This window comes from Coregonus lavaretus (genome assembly GCF_964263955.1).
Source record: "Coregonus lavaretus genome assembly, contig: HAP1_SCAFFOLD_7243, whole genome shotgun sequence".
Classification (NCBI taxonomy): Eukaryota; Metazoa; Chordata; class Actinopteri; order Salmoniformes; family Salmonidae; genus Coregonus; species Coregonus lavaretus.
In genome coordinates, this window is record NW_028158957.1 from 1 (window position 1) to 23112 (window position 23112).

Genomic DNA, 23112 nt, shown 5'->3' on the forward strand with positions numbered 1-23112 from the left:
GGAGACAACATCATTGGAGAGCTGGGCCCTTTTAACAAAAACACACTTATAATATTCTGTCTCAATTGTTGTATATTGAACTGCTGTGTCAATCCTCTCTTCTTGCTCATGTTTTGTTGATGTGGTAATCACGTGACTGCTATCTCTTTTTTGTTGTGGTAATCACGTGACTGCTATCTCTTTTTTGTTGTGGTAATCATGTGATTGCTATCTATTTTTTGTTGTGGTAATCACGTGACTGCTATCTTTTTGTTGTTGTGGTAATCACGTGACTGCTATCTCTTTTTTGTTGTGGTAATCACGTGACTGCTATCTCTTTTTTGTTGTGGTAATCACGTGATTGCTATCTCTTTTTGTTGTGGTAATCTCGTGACTGCTATCTCTTTTATGTTGTGGAAATCATGTGACTGCTATCTCTTGTTTGTTGTGGTAATCACGTGACTGCTATCTCTTGTTTGTTGTGGTAATCTCGTGACTGCTATCTCTAGTTTGTTGTGGTAATCTCGTGACTGCTATCTCTTTTATGTTGTGGAAATCATGTGACTGCTATCTCTTGTTTGTTGTGGAAATCACGTTACTGCTATCTCTTGTTTGTTGTGGTAATCTCGTGACTGCTATCTCTTTTATGTTGTGGAAATCATGTGACTGCTATCTCTTGTTTGTTGTGGAAATCACGTGACTGCTATCTCTTTTTGATGTGGTAATCACGTGACTGCTATCTCTTGTTTGATGTGGTAATCACGCGACTGCTATCTCTTGTTTGATGTGGTAATCACGTGACTGCTGTCTCTTTTTTGATGTGGTAATCACGTGACTGCTATCTCTTGTTTGATGTGGTAATCACTTGACTGCTATCTCTTGTTTGACTGACACTGATAAAAACACCCAATACAAAAACACACTTTTTCCCACATATTTCCCATCAGTCCACCTTTCATTGGTCAAAATGTTACTTATTTCCTGTACTCGCAGAGGTGTTCCCCAGAGACCTGAGGCAAAAGGAGAAGTTCCTCAAACACCTAACAGGTCAGACACCACTGCTTCTCTGTGTGTGTGTTTGTGTGTGGGGGTGGGGGTGTATGTGTGTATGTGTGTATGTGTGTGTATGTGTGTGTGTGTGTGTGTGTGAAAGAGAGTATGTGTGTGTGTGTGTGTATGTGTATATGTGTGTGTGTGTGTGTGTGTGTGTGTCTGTGTGTGTGTGTGTGTGTGTGTGTGTGAAAGAGAGTATGGGTATGTGTGTGTGTGTGTGTCTGTTTGCGTGTGTGTGTGAATGTGTGTGTGTGTATGTATGTATGTGTGTGTGTGTATGTGTGTGTGTGTGTGTGTATGTATGTGTGTGTGTGTGTATGTGTGTGTGTGTGTGTTCACCAGTATAACTTCAGTGTGTGTCTTTGTGTGTTCCAGGCCCTCTATACTTTAACCCAAAGTGTAGGAAACACTTCTATAGACTATACCACAACACCAGAGACTGCACCATACCTGCCTGTGAGTATTACTATAGACTATACCACAACACCAGAGACTGTACCATACCTGCCTGTGAGTATGACAGCTACCAGTCAAAGGTTTGGACACACCTACTCATTCCAGGGTTTTTCTTTATTTTTACTATTTTCTACATTGTAGAATAATAGTGAAGACATCAAAATTATGAAATAACACATATGGAATCATGTAGTAAGATTCTTCAAAGTAGCCACCCATTTTCCTTGATGACAGCTTTGCACACTCTTGGTATTTTCTCAACCAGCTTCATGAGGTAGTCACCTGGAATGCATTTCTATTAACAGGTGTGCCTTGTTAAAAGTTAATGTGTGGAAATTCTTTCCTTCTTAATGCGTTTGAGCCAATCATTTGTGTTGTGATAAGGTAGGGGTGGTATACAGAAGATAGCCCTATTTTGTAAAAGACCAAGTCCATATTATGGCAAGAACAGCTCAAATAAGCATAGAGAAACGACAGTCCATCATTACTTTAAGACATGAAGGTCAGTCAATCCGGAAATGTTCAAGAACTTTGAAAGTTTCTTCAAGTGCAGTCGCAAAAACCATCGAGCGCTATGATGAAACTGGCTCTCATGAGGACCGGCACAGGAAAGGAAGACCCAGAGTTACCTCTGCTGCAGAGGATAAGTTCATTAGAGTTACCAGCCTCAGAAATTGGAGCCCAAATGCTTCACAGAGTTCAAGTAACAGACACATCTCAACATCAACTGTTCAGAGGAGACTGCGTGAATCAGGCCTTCATGGTCGAATTGCTGCAAAGAAACCACTACTAAAGGACACCAATAAGAAGAAGTGACTTGCTTGAGCCAAGAAACACGAGCAATGGACATTAGACCGGTGGAAATCTGTCCTTTGGTCTGAAGAGTCCAAATTTGAGATTTTTGGTTCCAACTGCCGTGTCTTTCTGAGACGCAGAGTAGGTGATCGGATGATCTCCGCATGTGTGGTTCCCACCGTGAAGCATGGAGGAGGAGGTGTGATGGTGTGGGGGTGCTTTGCTGGTGACACTGTCAGTGATTTATTTCGAACTCAAGGCACACTTAACCAGCATGGCTACCACAGCATTCTGCAGCAATACGCCATCCCATCTGGTTTGCGCTTAGTGGGACTATCATTTGTTTTTCAACAGGACAATGACCCAAAACACACCTCCAGGCTGAGATGATTTGGGATGAGTCAGACGGCAGAGTGAAGGAAAAGCAGCCAACAAGTGCTCAGCATATGTGGGAACTCCTTCAAGACTGTTGGAAAAGCATTCCAGGTGAAGCTGGTTGAGAGAATGCCAAGAGTGTGCAAAGCTGTCATCAAGGCAAATGGTGGCTACAAGGAAATAATTTAAAATCTAAAATATATTTTGATTTGTTTAACACTTTTTTGGTTACTACATGATTCCATATGTGTTATTTCATAGTTTTGATGTCTTCACTATTATTCTACAATGTAGAAAATAGTAAAAATAAAGAAAAACCCTGGATTGAGTAGGTGTGTCCACATTTTTGACTGGTACTGTATACATACACACACACACACACACACACACACACACACACACACACACACACACAAACACACACACAGAGACAGAGGATAGGAAGGGGAAGCCAGATATTTATCTACAGCCAAGCGTATTGCCTCATACAGTGGTGTGAAAAAGTGTTTGCCCCCTTCCTGATTTTTTATTTGTTTGCATATTTGTCACACTTAAATGTTTCAGATCATCAAACAAATGTAAATATTAGTCAAAGATAACACAAGTAAACACAAAATGCAGTTTTGAAATTAAGGTTGTTATTATTAAGGGAAAACAAAATCCAAACCTACATGGCCCTGTGTGAAAAAGTGTTTGCCCCCCCCCCTGTTATAACATAACACAACTGTGGTTTATCACTCCTGAGTTCAATTCCTCTAGCCACACCCAGGCCTGGTTACTGCCACACCTGTTCTCAATCAAGGAATCACTTAAATAGGACCTGCCTGACAAAGTGAAGTAGACCAAAAGATCCTCAAAAGCTAGACATCATGCTGAGATCCAAAGAAATTCAGGAACAAATGAGAAAGAAAATAATTGAGATCCATCAGTCTGGAAAAGGTTATAAAGCCATTTCTAAAGCTTTGGGACTCCAGCGAACCACAGTGAGAGCCATTATCCACAAATGGTGAAAACATGGAACAGTGGTGAACCTTCCCAGGAGTGGCCAGGCCGACCAAAACTACCCCAAGAGTGCAGCGACGACTCATCCAAGAGGTCATAAAAGACCCCACAACAACATCCAAAGAGCTGCAGGCCTCACTTGCCTCAGTTAAGGTCAGTGTTCATGACTCCACCATAAGAAAGAGACTGGGCAAAAATGGCCTCCGTGGCAGAGTTCCAAGAATGAAACCACTGCTGAGCATAAATAACATTAAGGCTTGTCTCATTTTTGCCAGAAAACATCTGTCACGTTCGTTGAAGGACGGGTCAGACCAAGGCGCAGCGTGAAATGCATACATGTTTATTATAAAGATAAACACATGAACAAAAACAACGTAATGTGAAGTCCTCAGGCTAAACACAATACAAGCCTCTACATGGAACAAGATCCCACAACTAATGATAGCAAACAGGCTGCCTAAGTATGATCCCCAATCAGAGACAACGAGCGACAGCTGTCTCTGATTGGGAATCACACCCGGCCAAACATAGAAATACACCACCTAGAAAGTAAACCTAGAAATACTAACATAGATATCCACACCCTGACTCAACATACAAGAGTCCCATGAGTCAGGGCGTGACAACATCTTGATGATCCCCAAGACCTTTGGGAAAATACTCTGTGGACTGACGAGACAAAAGTTGAACTTTTTGGAAGGTGTGTGTCCCATTACATCTGGCGTAAAAGTAACACCGCATTTCAGAAAAAGAACATCATACCAACAGTAAAATATGGTGGTGGTAGTCTGATGGTCTGGGCCTGTTTTGCTGCTGTCCGGCCATCTGTTCGTGACCTCAAGCTGAAGCGAACTTGGGTTCTGCAGCAGGACAATGATCCAAAACACACCAGCAAGTCCACCTCTGAATGGCTGAAGAAAAACAAAATGAAGACTTTGGAGTGGCCTAGTCAAAGTCCTGACCTGAATCCTATTGAGATGCTGTGGCATGACCTTAAAAAGGCAGTTCATGCTCGAAAACCCTCCAATGTGGCTGAATTACAACAATTCTGCAAAATTCCTCCACAGCGCTGTAAAAGACTCATTGCAAGTTATCGCAAACGCTTGATTGCAGTTGTTGCTACTAAGGGTGGCCCAACCAGTTATTAGGTTGTAGGGGGCAATCACTTTTTCACACAGGGCCATGTGGGTTTGGATTTTGTTTTCCCTTAATAATAACAACCTTCATTTCAAAACTGCATTTTGTGGTTATTTGTTGTTTATTTTTTACTAATATTTACATTTGTTTGATGATCTGAAACATTTAAGTGTGACAAACATGCAAACAAATAAGAAATCAGGAAGGGGGCAAACACTTTTTCACACCACTGTATACTTCTGATATAGGCTTGCAAAATAACTTTCCCCAAATTCCCATGTTTTCCTGAAATCCTGGTTGCAAAATAACTTTCCCCAAATTCTCATGTTTTCCTGAAATCCTTGCTGTAAAATTCCAGAAATCGGAGGACATAAGCAGGAAATCCAAGATCCTCCAACCAGGATATCTGGAAAACTTGGGAATTTTGGTAAAGTTACCAGAATTTTACAACCCTAAGCTGATATCATCTTCTGACATGTCTTGTGCCTGCCCATTGAGTAAACAGATATCATGTCTCTTTTGCCACATGTCAACTATATATATATACATACACTGAGTATACCAAACATTAGGAACACCTTCCTGAGATTGAGTCCTCAGAACAGCCTCAGTTCGCCGGGGCATGGACTCTACAAGGTGTCGAATGCGTTCCACAGGGATGCTGGCTCACTGTTGATTGTGAAAAACCCAGCAGCGTTGCAGTTCTTGACACAAACCGGTGCACCTGGCACCTACTACCAAACCCTGTTCAAAGGCACTTCAATATTTTGTCTTGCCCATTCACCCTCTGAATGGCACACATACACAATCCATGTCTGAAATGTCTCAAGGCTTAAAAATACTTCTTTAACCTGTCTCCTCCCCTTCATCTACACTGATTGAAGTGGATTTAAGAAGTGACATCAATAAGGGATCATAGCTTTCACCTGGATTCACCTGGTCAGTCTATTTCATGGAAAGAGCAGTGTTTTGTACACTCAGTGTATATGTCTTTAATCTAAATTATAACAACGATGCATTCCAGCAATAATGACTTATTTTAATATTTTGTGAGTTTTAAAACATTGTTGTTTGTAGACTGACCTGTGGTATGTGTTGTGTTTCAGACTATAAGAGGTGTGCCCGTCTTCTCACCAGACTAGCAGGCAGTCAGAGGTGTACAGAGAGGTAGAATACCCTGGTAAGACTATGGAAGATTATCTCACCTTCCCTTTGTTTCTTCGCCTCTCTCTCCCTCCTTCCCTCTGTCTCTTCCCCCTTTCTCTCTCCCTCCTTCCCTCTGTCTCTTCCCCTTTCTCTCTCCCTCCTTCCCTCTGTCTCTTCCCCCTTTCTCTCTCCCTCCTTCCCTCTGTCTCTTCCCCTTCCCCTCTCCCTCCTTCCCTCTGTCTCTTCCCCCTTTCTCTCTCCCTCCTTCCCTCTGTCTCTTCCCCTTTCTCTCTCTCTCCTTCCCTCTGTCTCTTCCCCCTTTCTCTCTCCCTCCTTCCCTCTGTCTCTTCCCCTTCCCCTCTCCCTCCTTCCCTCTGTCTCTTCCCCCTTTCTCTCTCCCTCCTTCCCTCTGTCTCTTCCCCTTTCTCTCTCTCTCCTTCCCTCTGTCTCTTCCCCCTTTCTCTCCCCCTCCTTCCCTCTGTCTCTTCCCCTTTCTCTCTCCCTCCTTCCCTCTGTCTCTTCCCCTTTCTCTCTCTCCTTCCCTCTGTCTCTTCCCCCTTTCTCTCTCCCTCCTTCCCTCTGTCTCTTCCCCTTTCTCTCTCTCTCCTTCCCTCTGTCTCTTCCCCCTTTCTCTCTCCCTCCTTCCCTCTGTCTCTTCCCCTTTCTCTCTCCCTCCTTCCCTCTGTCTCTTCCCCCTTTCTCTCTCCCTCCTTCCCTCTGTCTCTTCCCCCTTTCTCTCTCCCTCCTTCCCTCTGTCTCTTCCCCCTTTCTCTCTCACTCCTTCCCTCTGTCTCTTCCCCTTTCTCTCTCTCTCCTTTCCTCTGTCTCTTCCCCTCTCCCTCCCTCCTTCCCTCTGTCTCTTCCCCTCTCCCTCCCTCCTTCCCTCTGTCTCTTCCCCTCTCCCTCCCTCCTTCCCTCTGTCTCTTCCCCTCTCTCTCCCTCCTTCCCTCTGTCTCTTCCCCTCTCTCTCCCTCCTTCCCTCTGTCTCTTCCCCCTTTCTCTCTCCCTCCTTCCCTCTGTCTCTTCCCCTTTCTCTCTCTCTCCTTCCCTCTGTCTCTTCCCCTTTCTCTCTCTCTCCTTCCCTCTGTCTCTTCCCCCTTTCTCTCTCCCTCCTTCCCTCTGTCTCTTCCCCTTTCTCTCTCCCTCCTTCCCTCTGTCTCTTCCCCCTTTCTCTCGCCCTCCTTCCCTCTGTCTCTTCCGACGCCGGATTCAAAACTTAGAATTTTTGCTACCAATAGAATGTTATTTATATGGGGGATACAATCTTCCCAGCTCTGCAGATACTACTGCGAAGAGACAGAATCATTAGATCATTTGTTTTGGTTCTGTCCATTTGTAGCTTGTTTTTGGACACAGGTCCAGGAATGGCTAAAGGTTTGCAATATTTACCTGGAGCTAACCCTGCAGGTGATCTGAAAAGTCATAGTCAATCGATCAATAATATAATAATACTTTTAGCAAACATGTTTATTTTCAATATACAATCTGTAGAAACAATGAGAATAGAAGGGTTCAGAACTTTTGTAAAACATCACAGTACAGTTGAAAAATATATGGCAAATAGAAATCCAATATGGATGGTGTTAAGAGATAGATGGGAGGTGTTGAATGGAGTTGAAGGACTAATAACAACTAACAACAAATAATAACAAGATAACTAATAACGTAAGCATACTGTGTCCATAATAACTATATAGGTTATATGTTGAGAGCTTTAGTGAAAGAGCACAGTCAGAAAGATATGGCATATAGAAGCAAACCGGATGGACATCATGAAAATGAACGGAGAAGGTTGAGGGTAGAGGAAATTCAGGAGTAAAAACAAACAAAATATAATTATTGTAGAATTGACTGTGTCCATAAAATGTATAAGCTGGAAGTAGAGGCCTAAGCATTGTTGTTCACGAGTTTACTCCAATTAGGGAAGGGGTGGTGGGGTTGGAAAGTAATAAAGGGAAATATATATATATATTTAAAGGATGTATATAGCGTTGAAGTCGGAAGTTTACATACACCTTAGCCAAATACATTTAAACTCAGTTTTTCACAATTCCTGACATTTAATCCTAGTAAAAATTCCCTGTGTGATGGCCATTCCATTCATTCTACTGAATTAGGTACTGATTAGGTGATCACCTGAACCAAATCTTATTTAATGAGGAAAAGTATAAAAACCACTGCTGTGGTCATCACTATCCTCTTGCAATAGGACCAGCTGGATGGCAAAAACATTTCTAATAGTACCTCAAAACTAATTTTAATATAAAAATAACTATTGACCATGCCAAAAGAGTTGAAAAGGAAAGTTTTGAGTGAGGAAAATAAGGGTTCAATTCTGGCTTTACTGGCAGAGGGATACATTGAGCGTCAGGTTGCTTCCATCCTTAAAATGTCAAAGACGGCGGTTTATAAGAACAAGGTCAAGCAGGAGACATTGGGGAAAAAATAACTCTCTACTGACTGGGATGACTGCCAACTAATTCGAATGTCACTCAACAACCGTAGGATGACATCAAGTGATCTACAAAAAGAATGGCAAACGGCAGCTGGGGTGAAGTGCACGGCGAGGACGGTTCGAAACAGGCTTCTAGGGGCAGGGCTGAAGTCATGCAAAGCTAGAAAAAAGCCCTTCATCAATGAGAAGCAAAGAAGAGCCAGGCTGAGGTTTGCAAAAGACCATAAGGATTGGACCGTAGAGGACTTTAGTAAGGTCATCTTCTCTGATGAGTCCAATTTTCAGCTTTGCCCAACCCCTGGTCGTCTAATGGTTAGACGGAGACCTGGAGAGGCCTACAAGCCACAATGTCTCGCACCCACTGTGAAATTATCTGGGGGTGCTTCAGCAAGGCTGGAATCGGGAAGATTTGTCTTTGTGAAGGACGCATGAATCAAGCCACGTACAAGGTTGTCCTGGAAGAAAACTTGCTTCCTTTTGCTCTGACATTGTTCCCCAACTCTGAGGATTGTTTTTTCCAGCAGGACAATGCGCCATGCCACACAGCCAGGTCAATCAAGGTGTGGATGGAGGACCACCAGATCAAGACCCTGTCATGGCCAGCCCAATCTCCAGACCTGAACCCCATTGAAAACTTCTGGAAAGTGATCAAGAGGAAGATGGATGGTCACAAGCCATCAAACAAAGCCGAGCTGCTTGAATTTTTGCGCCAGGAGTGGCATAAAGTCACCCAACATCAATGTGAAAGACTGGTGGAGAGCATGCCAAGACACATGAAATCTGTAATTGAAAATCAGGGTTATTCCACCAAATATTGATTTCTGAACTCTTCCTTAGTTAAAACATTAGTATTGTGTTGTTTAAAAATGAACATGAACTTATTTTCTTTGCATTATTTGAGGTCTGACAACACTGCATCTTTTTTGTTATTTTGACCAGTTGTCATTTTCTGCAAATAAATGCTCTAAATGACAATATTTATATTTGGAATTTGGGAGAAATGTTGTCAGTAGTTTATAGAATAAAACAAAAATGTTATTTTTACCGAAACACATACCTATAAATAGTAAAACAAGAGAAACTGATAATTTCGCAGTGGTCTCTTAATTTTTTCCGCAGCTGTATATGTATATGTATGTACAGTATATGTATTTATGTGTGTGTGTGTATATATATATATATATATATATATATATATACAGTGGGGGACAAAAGTATTTAGTCAGCCACCAATTGTGCAAGTTCTCCCACTTAAAAAGATGAGAGAGGCCTGTAATTTTCATCATAGGTACACGTCAACTATGACAGACAAATTGAGAGAAAACAATCCAGAAAATCACATTGTAGGATTTTTAATGAATTTATTTGCAAATTATGGTGGAAAATAAGTATTTGGTCACCTACAAACAAGCAAGATTTCTGGCTCTCACAGACCTGTAACTTCTTATTTAAGAGGCTCCTCTGTCCTACACTCATTACCTGCATTAATGGCACCTGTTTGAACTTGTTATCAGTATAAAAGACACCTGTCCACAACCTCAAACAGTCACACTCCAAACTCCACTATGGCCAAGACCAAAGAGCTGTCAAAGGACACCAGAAACAAAATTGTAGACCTGCACCAGGCTGGGAAGACTGAATCTGCAATAGGTAAGCAGCTTGGTTTGAAGAAATCAAATGTGGGAGCAATTATTAGGAAATGGAAGACATACAAGACCACTGATAATCTCCCTCGATCTGGGGCTCCACGCAAGATCTCACCCCGTGGGGTCAAAATGGTCACAAGAACGGTGAGCAAAAATCCCAGAACCACACGGGGGGACCTAGTGAATGACCTAAAGAGAGCTGGGACCAAAGTAACAAAGCCTACCATCAGTAACACACTACGCCGCCAGGGACTCAAATCCTGCAGTGCCAGACGTGTCCCCCTGCTTAAGCCAGTACATGTCCAGGCCCGTCTGAAGTTTGCTAGAGTGCATTTGGATGATCCAGAAGAGGATTGGGAGAATGTCATATGGTCAGATGAAACCAAAATAGAACTTTCTGGTAAAAACTCAACTCGTCGTGTTTGGAGGACAAAGAATGCTGAGTTGCATCCAAAGAACACCATACCTACTGTGAAGCATGGGGGTGGAAACATCATGCTTTGGGGCTGTTTTTCTGCAAAGGGACCAGGACGACTGATCCGTGTAAAGGAAAGAATGAATGGGGCCATGTATCGTGAGATTTTGAGTGAAAACCTCCTTCCATCAGCAAGGGCATTGAAGATGAAACGTGGCTGGGTCTTTCAGCATGACAATGATCCCAAACACACCGCCCGGGCAACGAAGGAGTGGCTTCGTAAGAAGCATTTCAAGGTCCTGGAGTGGCCTAGCCAGTCTCCAGATCTCAACCCCATAGAAAATCTTTGGAGGGAGTTGAAAGTCTGTGTTGCCCAGCGACAGCCCCAAAACATCACTGCTCTAGAGGAGATCTGCATGGAGGAATGGGCCAAAATACCAGCAACAGTGTGTGAAAACCTTGTGAAGATTTACAGAAAACGTTTGACCTGTGTCATTGCCAACAAAGGGTATATAACAAAGTATTGAGAAACTTTTGTTATTGACCAAATACTTATTTTCCACCATAATTTGCAAATAAATTCATTAAAAGTCCTACAATGTGATTTTCTGGATTTTTTTTTCTCATTTTGTCTGTCATAGTTGACGTGTACCTATGATGAAAATTACAGGCCTCTCTCATCTTTTTAAGTGGGAGAACTTGCACAATTGGTGGCTGACTAAATACTTTTTTCCCCCACTGTATATATATAATGTATGTGTATATGTATATATATGCGAGAGAAAAAAAACATATGGGGGATTGGAAGTGATTCAGACAATTACATTTATGGAAGTTACAATCTATCTGCAATATTAAAACTGATCTACCCTCTGAAAAAAGGGGGTGAATACAGTGGGGGAAAAAAGTATTTAGTCAGCCACCAATTGTGCAAGTTCTCCCACTTAAAAAGATGAGAGAGGCCTGTAATTTTCATCATAGGTACACGTCAACTATGACAGACAAAATGAGGAGAAAAAAAAATCCAGAAAATCACATTGTAGGATTTGTAATTTCTTTATTTGCAAATTATGGTGGAAAATAAGTATTTGGTCAATAACAAAAGTTTCTCAATAGTTTGTTATATACCCTTTGTTGGCAATGACACAGGTCAAACGTTTTCTGTAAGTCTTCACAAGGTTTTCACACACTGTTGCTGGTATTTTGGCCCATTCCTCCATGCAGATCTCCTCTAGAGCAGTGATGTTTTGGGGCTGTTGCTTGGCAACACGGACTTTCAACTCCATCCAAAGATTTTCTATGGGGTTGAGATCTGGAGACTGGCTAGTCCACTCCAGGACCTTGAAATGCTTCTTACGAAGCCACTCCTTCGTTGCCCTGGCGGTGTGTTTGGGATCATTGTCATGCTGAAAGACCCAGCCACGTTTCATCTTCAATGCCCTTGCTGATGGAAGGAGGTTTTCACTCAAAATCTCACGATACATGGCCCCATTCATTCTTTCCTTTACACGGATCAGTCGTCCTGGTCCCTTTGCAGAAAAACAGCCCCAAAGCATGATGTTTCCACCCCCATGCTTCACAGTAGGTATGGTGTTCTTTGGATGCAACTCAGCATTCTTTGTCCTCCAAACACGACAAGTTGAGTTTTGACCAAAAAGTTCTATTTTGGTTTCACCTGACCATATGACATTCTCCCAATCCTCTTCTGGATCATCCAAATGCACTCTAGCAAACTTCAGACGGGCCTGGACATGTACTGGCTTAAGCAGGGGGAAAGTCTGGCACTGCAGGATTTGAGTCCCTGGCGGCGTAGTGTGTTACTGATGGTAGGCTTTGCTACTTTGGTCCCAGCTCTCTGCAGGTCATTCACTAGGTCCCCCCGTGTGGTTCTGGGATTTTTGCTCACCGTTCTTGTGATCATTTTGACCCCACGGGGTGAGATCTTGCGTGGAGCCCCAGATCGAGGGAGATTATCAGTGGTCTTGTATGTCTTCCATTTCCTAATAATTGCTCCCACAGTTGATTTCTTCAAACCAAGCTGCTTACCTATTGCAGATTCAGTCTTCCCAGCCTGGTGCAGGTCTACAATTTTGTTTCTGGTGTCCTTTGACAGCTCTTTGGTCTTGGCCATAGTGGAGTTTGGAGTGTGACTGTTTGAGGTTGTGGACAGGTGTCTTTTATACTGATAACAAGTTCAAACAGGTGCCATTAATACAGGTAACGAGTGGAGGACAGAGGAGCCTCTTAAAGAAGAAGTTACAGGTCTTTGAGAGCCAGAAATCTTGCTTGTTTGTAGGTGACCAAATACTTATTTTCCACCATAATTTGAAAATACATTCATTAAAAATCCTACAATGTGATTTTCTGGAGAAAAAAATTCTCAATTTCTCTGTCATAGTTGACGTGTACCTATGATGAAAATTACAGGCCTCTCTCATCTTTTTAAGTGGGAGAACTTGCACAATTGGTGGCTGACTAAATACTTTTTTTTCCCCACTGTACATGCACACACCACTTTTCAGTAATTTATTTTTTTGAATTTTTTGAAACAAGTTATTGTTTTCATTTCACTTCACCGATTTGGACTATATTGTGCATGTCCATTACATGACCTCAAAATAAAAATCAATTTAAATTACAGGTTGTAATGCAACAAAATAGGAAAAACGCCAAGGGGGATGAATACTTTTGCAAGGCACTGTGCATTTGGCAGGAGGTTAGGAAGTGCAGCTCAGTTTCCACCTCATTTTGTGGGCAGTGTGCACATAGCCTGTCTTCTCTTGAGAGCCAGGTCTGCCTACGGCGGCCTTTCTCAAGAGCAAAGGCTATGCTCACTGAGTCTGTACATAGTCAAAGCTTTCCTTAAGTTTGGGTCAGTCACAGTGTTCAGGTATTCTGCCACTGTGTACTCTCTGTTTAGGGCCAAATAGCATTCTAGGTTGCTCAGTTTTTTGGTAAATTCTTTCCAATGTGTCAAGTAATTCTCTTTTTGTTTTCATGATTTGGTTGGATCTAATTGTGTTGTTGTCCTGGGGCTCTGTGGGGTCTGTTTGTGTTTGTGAACAGAGCCCCAGGACCAGCTTGCTTAGGGGACTATTCTCCAAGTTAATCTCTCTGTTGGTGATGGCTTTGTTATGGAAGGTTTTGGAATCGCTTCCTTTTAAGTGGTTATAGAATTTAGCGGCTCTTTTCTGGATTTTGATAATTAGCGGGTATCAGCCTAATTCTGCTCTGCATGCATTATTTGGTGTTTTTCGTTGTACACAGAATCTCAATTTGGTGTTTGTCCCATTTTGTGAAATATTGGTTGGTGAGCGGACCCCAGACCTCACAACCATAAAGGGCAATGGGTTCTATAACTGATTCAAGTATTTTTAGCCAGATCCTAATTGGTATGTCGACTTTTATGTTCCCTTTGATGGCATAGAAGGCCCTTCTTGCCTTGTCTCTCAGATCGTTCACAGCTTTGTGGAAGATACCTGTGGCGCTGATGTTTAGGCGAGGTATGTATGGTTTTTTGTGTGCTCTAGGGCAACGGTGTCTAGATGGAATTTGTATTTGTGGTCCTGGCAACTGGAACTTTTTTGGAACACCATTATTTTTGTCTTACTGAGATTTACTGTCAGGGCCCAGGTCTGACAGAATCTGTTCAGAATATCTAGGTGCTGCTGTAGGCCCTCCTTGGTTGGTGACAGAAGGACCAGATCATCAGCAAACAGTAGACATTTGACTTCAGATTCTAGTAGGGTGAGGCCGGGTGCTGCAGACTGTTCTAGTGCCCTCGCCAATTCATTTAATGAGGCAAATAAGTATTTGACCCCCTCTCAATCAGAAAGATTTCTGGGTCCCAGGTGTCTTTTATACAGGTAACGAGCTGAGATTAGGAGCACACTCTTAAAGGAAGTGCTCCTAATCTCAGCTTGTTAACTGTATAAAAGACGCCTGTCCACAGAAGCAATCAATCAATCAGATTCCAAACTCTCCACCATGGCCAAGACCAAAGAGCTCTGCAAGGATGTCAGGGACAAGATTGTAGACCTACACAAGGCTGGAATGGGCTACAAGACCACCGCCAAGCAGCTTGGTGAGAAGGTCACAACAGTTGGTGCGATTATTCGCAAATGGAAGAAACACAAAAAACTGTCAATCTCCCTCGGCCTGGGGCTCCATGCAAGATCTCACCTCGTGGAGTTGCAATGATCATGAGAACGGTGAGGAATCAGCCCAGAACTACAAGGGATGATCTTGTCAATGATCTCAAGGCAGCTGGGACCATAGTCACCAAGAAAACAATTGGTAACACACTACGCCGTGAAGGACTGAAATCCTGCAGCGCCTGCAAGGTCCCCCTGCTCAAGAAAGCACATATACAGGGCCATCTGAAGTTTGCCAATGAACATCTGAATGATTCAGAGGAGAACTGGATGAAAGTGTTGTGGTCAGATGAGACCAAAATCGAGCTCTTTGGCATCAACTCAACTCGCCATGTTTGGAGGAGGAATGCTGCCTATGACCCCAAGAACACCGTCCCCACCGTCAAACATGGAGGTGGAAACATTATGCTTTGGGGGTGTTTTTCTGCTAAGGGGACAGGACAACTTCACTGTATCAAAGGGACAATGGACGAGGCCATGTACCGTCAAATCTTGGGTGAGAACCTCCTTCCCTCAGCCAGGGCATTGAAAATGGGTCGTGGATGGGTATTCCAGCATGACAATGACCCAAAACACACGGCCAAGGCAACAAAGGAGTGGCTCAAGAAGAAGCACATTAAGGTCCTGGCCAGTCTCCAGACCTTAATCCCATAGAAAATCTGTGGAGGGAGCTGAAGGTTCGAGCTGCCAAACGTCAGCCTCAAAACCTTAATGACTTGGAGAAGATCTGCAAAGAGGAGTGGAACAAAATCCCTCCTGAGATGTGTGCAAACCTGGTGGCCAACTACAAGAAACGTCTGACCTCTGTGATTGCCAACAAGGGTTTTGCAGAGGGGTCAAATACTTATTTCCCTCATTAAAATGCAAATCAATTTATAACATTTTTGACATGCGTTTTTTGTCTGGATTTTTTGTTGATTTTTTGTTGTTGTTATTCTGTCTCTCACTGTTCAAATAAACCTACCATTAAAGTTATAGACTGATCATGTCTTTGTCAGTGGGCAAACGTACAAAATCAGCAGGGGATCAAATACTTTTTTCCCTCACTGTATATGTTGAAGAGGGTGGGGCTTAAACTGCATTCCTGTCTCACCCCACGGCCCTGTGGAAGGAAATGTGTGTGTTTTTTGCCAATTTTAACCGCACACTTGTTGTTTGTGTACATGGATTTAATAATGTTGTATGTTTTTCCCCCAACACCACTTTCCATCAATTTGTATAGCAGACTCTCATGCCAAATTGAGTTAAAAGCTTTTTTGAAATCAACAAAGCATGAGAAGACTTTGCCTTTGTTTTGGTTTGTTTGTTTGTCAATTATGGTGTGCAGGGTGAATACGTGGTCTGTCGTACGGTAATTTGGTAAAAAGCCAATTTGACATTTGCTCAGTACATGTTTTCACTGAGGAATGGAACTAGTCTGCTGTTAATGATAATGCAGAGGATTTTCCCAAGGTTGCTGTTGTTGCATATCCCACGGTAGTTATTGGGGTCAAATTTGTCTACATTTTTGTGGATTGGGGTGATCAGTCCTTGGTTCCAAATATTGGGGAAGATGCCAGAGCTAAGGATGATGTTAAAGAGTTTAAGTATTGCCAGTTGGAATTTGTGGTCTGTATATTTTATCATTTCATTGAGGATACCATCAACACCACAGGCCTTTTTGGGTTGGAGGGTTTGTATTTTGTCCAGTAGTTCATTCAATGTAATTGGAGAATCCAGTGGGTTCTGGTAGTCTTTAATAGTTGATTCTAAGATTTGAATTTGATCATGTATATATTTTTTCTGTTCGTTCTTTGTTATAGGGCCAAAAAGATTGGAGAAGTGGTTTGCCCATACATCTCCGTATTGGATAGATAGCTCATCGTGTTGTTGTTTGTTTAGTGTTTTCCAATTTTCCCAGAAGTGGTTAGAGTCTATAGATTCTTCAATTAAATTGAGCTGATTTCTGACATGCTGTTCCTTCATTTTTCGTAGTGTATTTCTGTATTGTTTTAGTGATTCACCATAGTGAAGGCGTAGGCTCAGGTTTTCTGGGTCTCTATGTTTTTGGTTGGATAGGTTTCTCAATTTCTTTCTTAGGTTTTTGTATTCTTCATCAAACCATTTGTCACTGTTGTTACTTTTCTTCGGTTTTCTGTTAGAGATTTTTATATTTGATAGGGAAGCTGAGAGGTCAAATATACAGTTGAGATTTTCTACTGCCAAGTTTACACCTTCACTATTACAGTGGAACGTTTTGTCCACGAAGTTATCTAAATGGGATTGAATTTGTTGTTGCCTAATTGTTTTTTGGTAGGTTTCGACACTACTTTCCTTCCATCTATAGCATTTCTTAATATTATTCAGTTCCTTTGGCTTTGATGCCTCATGATTGAGTATTGCTCTGTTCAAGTAGACTGTGATTTTGCTGTGGTCTGATAGGGGTGTCAGTGGGCTGACTGTGAACGCTCTGAGAGACTCTGGGTTGAGGTCAGTGATAAAGTAGTCTACAGTACTACTGCCAAGAGATGAGCTATAGCTGTACCTACCATAGGAGTCCCCTCGAAGCCTACCGTTGACTATGTACATACCCAGCGTGCGACAGAGCTGCAGGAGTTGTGACCCGTTTTTGTTGGTTATGTTGTCGTAGTTGTGGGGGATGGAATGCTGTCACCTCCAGGTAGGTGTTTGTCCCCCTGTGTGCTGAGGGTGTCAGGTTCTCTCTATCTATCTCACCCCCCCCCCCCCCCCCCCCTCCCCCAGGAAGGAATTCCACATGCAGCCAAGTACAAAGTTCAATAAATGTAAATATATATTTCTCCCCCCCCTCTCTCTCTCTCTCTCTCTCTCTCTCTCTCTCTCTCTCTCTCTCTCTCTCTCTCTCTCTCTCTCTCTCTCTCTCTCTCTCTCTCTCTCTCTCTCTCTCTCTCTCTCTCTCTCTCTCTCTCTCTCTCTCTCTCTCTCTCTCTCTCTCTCTCTCTCTCTCTCTCTCTCTCTCTAGATTTCAGCAGAGCCCATGAAAGAGAGAAGTGCCTTGGAAGATGAACTGAGACTGCTAGTGCTATCTAAGTGTGTCATGGGGAACATTGGTTATGTTAAGACGTCCATAGAAGCTCACACATACTTTACTCTACTCTACTCTACTTTACTCAACTCTACATTCTGACAATCTCTGAGTTCTGCTGCCAAAAACCATGACGACACGTGGACGCTATTGTACGACACTTGAATTATATCATGCCTCTCTGTGGGAGTGCTTTTGTGTTCATCGACATGCCTTCACAGGTTACAACAAAAACATTTGGTTGGACTATGGTTGGACTATGGTTGGAGTTTGGTTGGACTATGGTTGGAGTTTGGTTGGAGTTTGGATGGTGGTCTCTGAGCTGTGGTTGTAAACAGCGGCTACAGACAGAAAGAAAGACAGACAGACACACACACACATAAAGACATACAGTGATATTTTGGTTGATAATTGGATTCATTACAACGTTTCTTGACAGACAGACAGACAGACATCCTGATCTTTTGTTCAGCTACATTACTCAGACGCAGAGATCCACAGAAGATCCACATCTCTGATGTAATGACTGATTGGTAGCCTGGTAGTAATACAATCCCTGATGGAATGACTGACTGGTAGCCTGGTGGTCTGCACCAGGACTCCCTATTGCAGAGGAGGAATACTTCCCTTTATAGTGAAAAAGCTGCCATTTTGGACACTTGCATCAGGATTTCTGGAAAAACTGGGAATTTTGGGAAAGTTACTGGAATTTTCCAACCCAATGAGGACCAATCTGAATTCACAGCCTATTCCCTATAATGCCCCTACCAGAGCCCAATGTGGTTATACCTACAGCATGTGCATGGAAGAACAGAGTGTCATCTGAGATCTCAGTTTAAATCTTAGTCTATGAAATACTCCTTAAGAAGAGATCATCGTCACCACTTGACAGAGAATCCAACTGTCTGAACATAAATGTGTTACATGTGGTATTATACATATATATTTATATGTTCACGCTTTTGTCAATTGTCTCTTTGCGCATTGTGTGTATACCTACCCTGTAGTGCAGTGTAATGTAAATATTGTAAATACTAAATATATATAAAATATAAATAAATGTGTTTGGTAAATAACATTACGTTTCTTGACCGTGTGTGTGTGTTTGTGTGTGTGTGTTTGTGTGTGCATGTAACCCTTCGCCTGCCTTTACAAAGTGTGACCCCTTCTCAGTGTACTGTTGTCACAGGACCTCATTAAAGTGAAACTGCACACACACACACACACACACACACACACACACACACACACACACACACACACTGAGTAAACCACTCACCAGTACTGTTAGTGTTGGCAGACTGCTATACAAGGCAGAGAGGGAAGTTGCTCAAACAAAGTGTATTTTTCCATCCTGCCTGCCTGGGTCTGAGAAGAGAGATGTGAACACAAGGTTTATTCTAGCTGACTGTTAGTTGACCACAAGGTTTATTCTAGCTGACCGTTAGTTGACCACAAGCTTTATTCTAGCTGACTGTTAGTTGACCACAAGGCTTATTCTAGCTGACTGTTAGTTGACCACAAGGTTTATTCTAGCTGACTGTTAGTTGACCACAAGGTTTATTCTAGCTGACTGTTAGTTGACCACAAGGTTTATTCTAGCTGACTGTTAGTTGACCACAAGGTTTATTCTAGCTGACTGTTAGTTGACCACAAGGTTTATTCTAGCTGACTGTTAGTTGACCACAAGGTTTATTCTAGCTGACTGTTAGTTGACCACAAGGTTTATTCTAGCTGACTGTTAGTTGACCACAAGGTTTATTCTAGCTGACTGTTAGTTGACCACAAGGTTTATTCTAGCTGACTGTTAGTTGACCACAAGGTTTATTCTAGCTGACTGTTAGTTGACCACAAGGTTTATTCTAGCTGACTGTTAGTTGACCACAAGGTTTATTCTAGCTGACTGTTAGTTGACCACAAGGTTTATTCTAGCTGACTGTTAGTTGACCACAAGGTTTATTCTAGCTGACTGTTAGTTGACCACAATAACCATATTATACTCAGCAATGCCACACACACACACATCCACTAACCCAGGTCATGAGGTGGATATCTTTCCCTCTTTCTCTTCTCCTCTCTTTCTCACGCGTTCCTTCTGGAATTCCTATCATGTGTCTGTTTCTGTGTGTGTGTGTGTGTGTGTGTGTTGGTTACAGTTGAATATTAGATCAGATCACCCGAGGCTGAACAGCAGTATCACTCAGAGGAGTAATATCACACATACTCTGTTCTCTGTTCTAATTCAATGTTTCAGCTTGGAGTGCTTGTTTTCTCCCTTCATATTCTCATGTCATCTGTGTGTATGTACTGTGTGTGTGTGTACTGTGTGTGTGTACTGTGTGTGTACTGTGTGTGTGTACTGTGTGTGTGTGTGTACTGTGTGTATGTACTGTGTGTGTAACAGATCCCTGATTGTCTCCATTCAGGGATATCTCACCTGTATAGATAGAGAATGATAGAAATTATAGAAAATGGGAGGTAATGACAGAGAATGATAGTGAATGGGAGGTAATGAGAGAGATTGATAGAGAATGGGAGGTAACGAGAGAGATTGATAGAGAATGGAAGGTAATGAGAGAGATTGATAGAGAATGGGAGGTAATGAGAGAGATTGATAGAGAATGGGAGGTAATGAGAGAGATTGATAGAGAATGGGAGGTAATGAGAGAGATTGATAGAGAATGGGAGGTAATGAGAGAGATTGATAGAGAATGGGAGGTAATGAGAGAGATTGATAGAGAATGGGAGGTAATGAGAGAGATTGATAGAGAATGGGAGGTAATGAGAGAGATTGATAGAGAATGGGCGGTAATGAGAGAGATTGATAGTGAATGGGAGGTAATGAGAGAGATTGATAGTGAATGGGAGGTAATGAGAGAGATTGATAGAGAATAATAGAGAATGATAGTGTCACGAGTGTCAGTGTAATGCGGTGGATCGAAGTCAGGCGCAGGACACAGAACTCTAAGAAACGTACTTTACTGAATTAGTAAAGAATACAACACAGAATACCTCCACACAGGGAGGAACTAACCCGCTCACCAACGACACGAAAAACAACCACGCACAAAACACATTGGGAGCCACTGGGTTAAATAGGGAAGGAGTGATCACATAAAGGGCAACAGGTGTGTAACAATAGACAACAGGTGCAACATAGAAAATAGATCGGCAGCAGCTAGTATTCCGGTGACGACGAACGCCGAAGCCTGCCCGAGCAAGGAGGAGGGGCAGCCTCGGCAAAATCCGTGACAGTACCCGCCAGGAGGACACGGCGCGGGGCGAGTCGGATGACTACGGTGGAAATCCCTCAACATGGAGGGACCCAGCACCGCTCCTCCGGACCGTACCCCTCCCACTCCACGAGATATTGCAGGCCTCCCACCCGACGCCTCGAATCTAAGATGGAACGGACCGAGTACGCCGGTGCCCCCTCGATGTCCAGTGGGGGCGAAGGAACCTCCCGTATCTCAGACTCCTGGAGTGGACCAGCTACCACCGGCCTGAGGAGAGACACATGGAACGAGGGGTTAATACGATACTCAGGAGGAAGCTGTAACTTATAACATACCTCGTTCAATCTCCTCAGGACTTTAAATGGCCCCACAAACCGCCGACCCAGCTTCCGGCAGGGCAGGCGAAGGGGCAGGTTTCGGGTCGAGAGCCAGACCCGGTCCCCCGGTGCATACACCGGAGCCTCACTGCGGTGGCGGTCGGCGCTCGCCTTCTGCCGCCCGATGGCCTGTTCCTCCGAGCGCCGAAACCATTCATCCACCGCAGGTGCCTCGATCTGGCTCTGATGCCATGGTGCCAGAACCGGCTGATAACCTAGTACACACTGAAATGGAGAAAGGTTAGTGGAGGAGTGGCGGAGGGAGTTTTGGGTCATCTCTGCCCAGGGGAGGAAAACCGACCACTCCCCCCGCCGGTCCTGGCAATACGACCTCAGAAACCTACCCACCTCCTGGTTGACTCTTTTCACCTGCCCGTTACATTCGGGGTGAAACCCTGAGGTCAGGCTGACCGAGACTCCCAGACGTTCCATGAACGCCCTGCAAACCCTCGAGGTGAACTGGGAACCCCGATCAGACACTATATCCTCAGGTATCCCATAGTGCCGGAAGACGTGTAAATAGGGCCTCAGCAGTCTGTAGGGCCGTAGGGAGACCGGGCAGAGGAATGAGGCAGCAGGACTTAGAAAACCTATCCACAACGACCGGGATCGTGGTATTCCCTTGTGAGGGGGTAAAATCCGTCACGAAATCCACCGATAGGTGGGACCATGGTCGTTGTGGAATGAGTAGGGGTTGCAATTTCCCTCTGGGCAGGTGTCTAGGAGCCTTACACTGGGCGCACACCGAGCAGGAGGAAACATAAACCCTCACGTCCTTAGCTAAGGTGGGCCATCAGTACTTCCCACCAAGACAATGCACTATCCGACCGATACCAGGATGACCAGAGGAGGGTGACGTGTGAGCCCAATAGATCAAACGATCGCGGACCTCCAGCGGGACGTACACACGACCCTCTGGATACCGGGGAGGAGTGGTTTCGTTACGCAACGCCCGCTCGATGTCCACGTCCACCTCCCACACCACCGGTGCCACCAGACACGACGCCGGAAGTATGGGGGTGGGCTCTACGGAACTCCCCTCCGTGTCATACAGTCGGGACAGAGCATCTGCCTTAGCATTCTGGGAACCTGGCCTGTATGACAGGGTGAAACATTGACCACCTTGCCTGGCGAGGGTTTAATCTCTTCGCCTCCCGGATGTACTCCAGATTGCGGTGGTCAGTCAAAATGAGAAAAGGGTGGTTAGCCCCCTCAAGCCAATGTCTCCACGCTTTCAGGGCTTGGACCACAGCCAACAGCTCCCGCTCCGCCGGACTGAGCTTCTTTGAAAAGAACGCTCGGGGGCGGAGCTTGGGTGGTGTGCCCGAGCGCTGGGAAAGTACAGCACCTGTCCCAGCCTCCAACGCATCCAACTCAACCGTGAAAGCCAAGGAGGGATCCGGATGAGCCAGCACTGGAGCCGAGGTAAACAGGTTCTTCAGATGATTGAATGCCCTGTCCGCCCCAGCTGACCACTGCAGACGCACCGGCCCCCCCTTCAGCAAGGAGGTAATGAGAGCCGCTACCTGACCAAAGCCCCGGATAAACCTCCGGTAGTAGTTGGCAAACCCTAAGAACCGCTGCACCTCCTTCACCGTGGTTGGAGTCGGCCAATTACGCACGGCCGAAATGCGGTCACTCTCCATCTTCACCCCAGACGCGGACATGTGGTACCCTAGGAAGGAGATGGACTCCTGAAAGAACAGGCATTTCTCCGCCTTGGCATACAGGTCATGCTTCAACAGTCGTCCAAGTACTTTACGCACCAGGGACACATGCTCGGCCCGTGTAGCGGAGTATATGAGAATGTCATCAATATACACCACTACACCCTGTCAGTGCA

General features: G+C 44.0%; 1 long non-coding RNA gene across 1 annotated transcript; it reads left to right on the forward strand.

Moving 5' to 3' along the window:
* The first annotated feature begins 1498 nt into the window (after nt 1-1498).
* LOC311123433 lies at nt 1499-18734 on the forward strand. The gene is made up of 3 exons (XR_014612588.1): nt 1499-1542; nt 5904-5977; nt 17601-18734. It is a non-coding gene; the product is annotated as an uncharacterized lncRNA (long non-coding RNA).
* The last annotated feature ends 4378 nt before the right edge of the window (nt 18735-23112 follow it).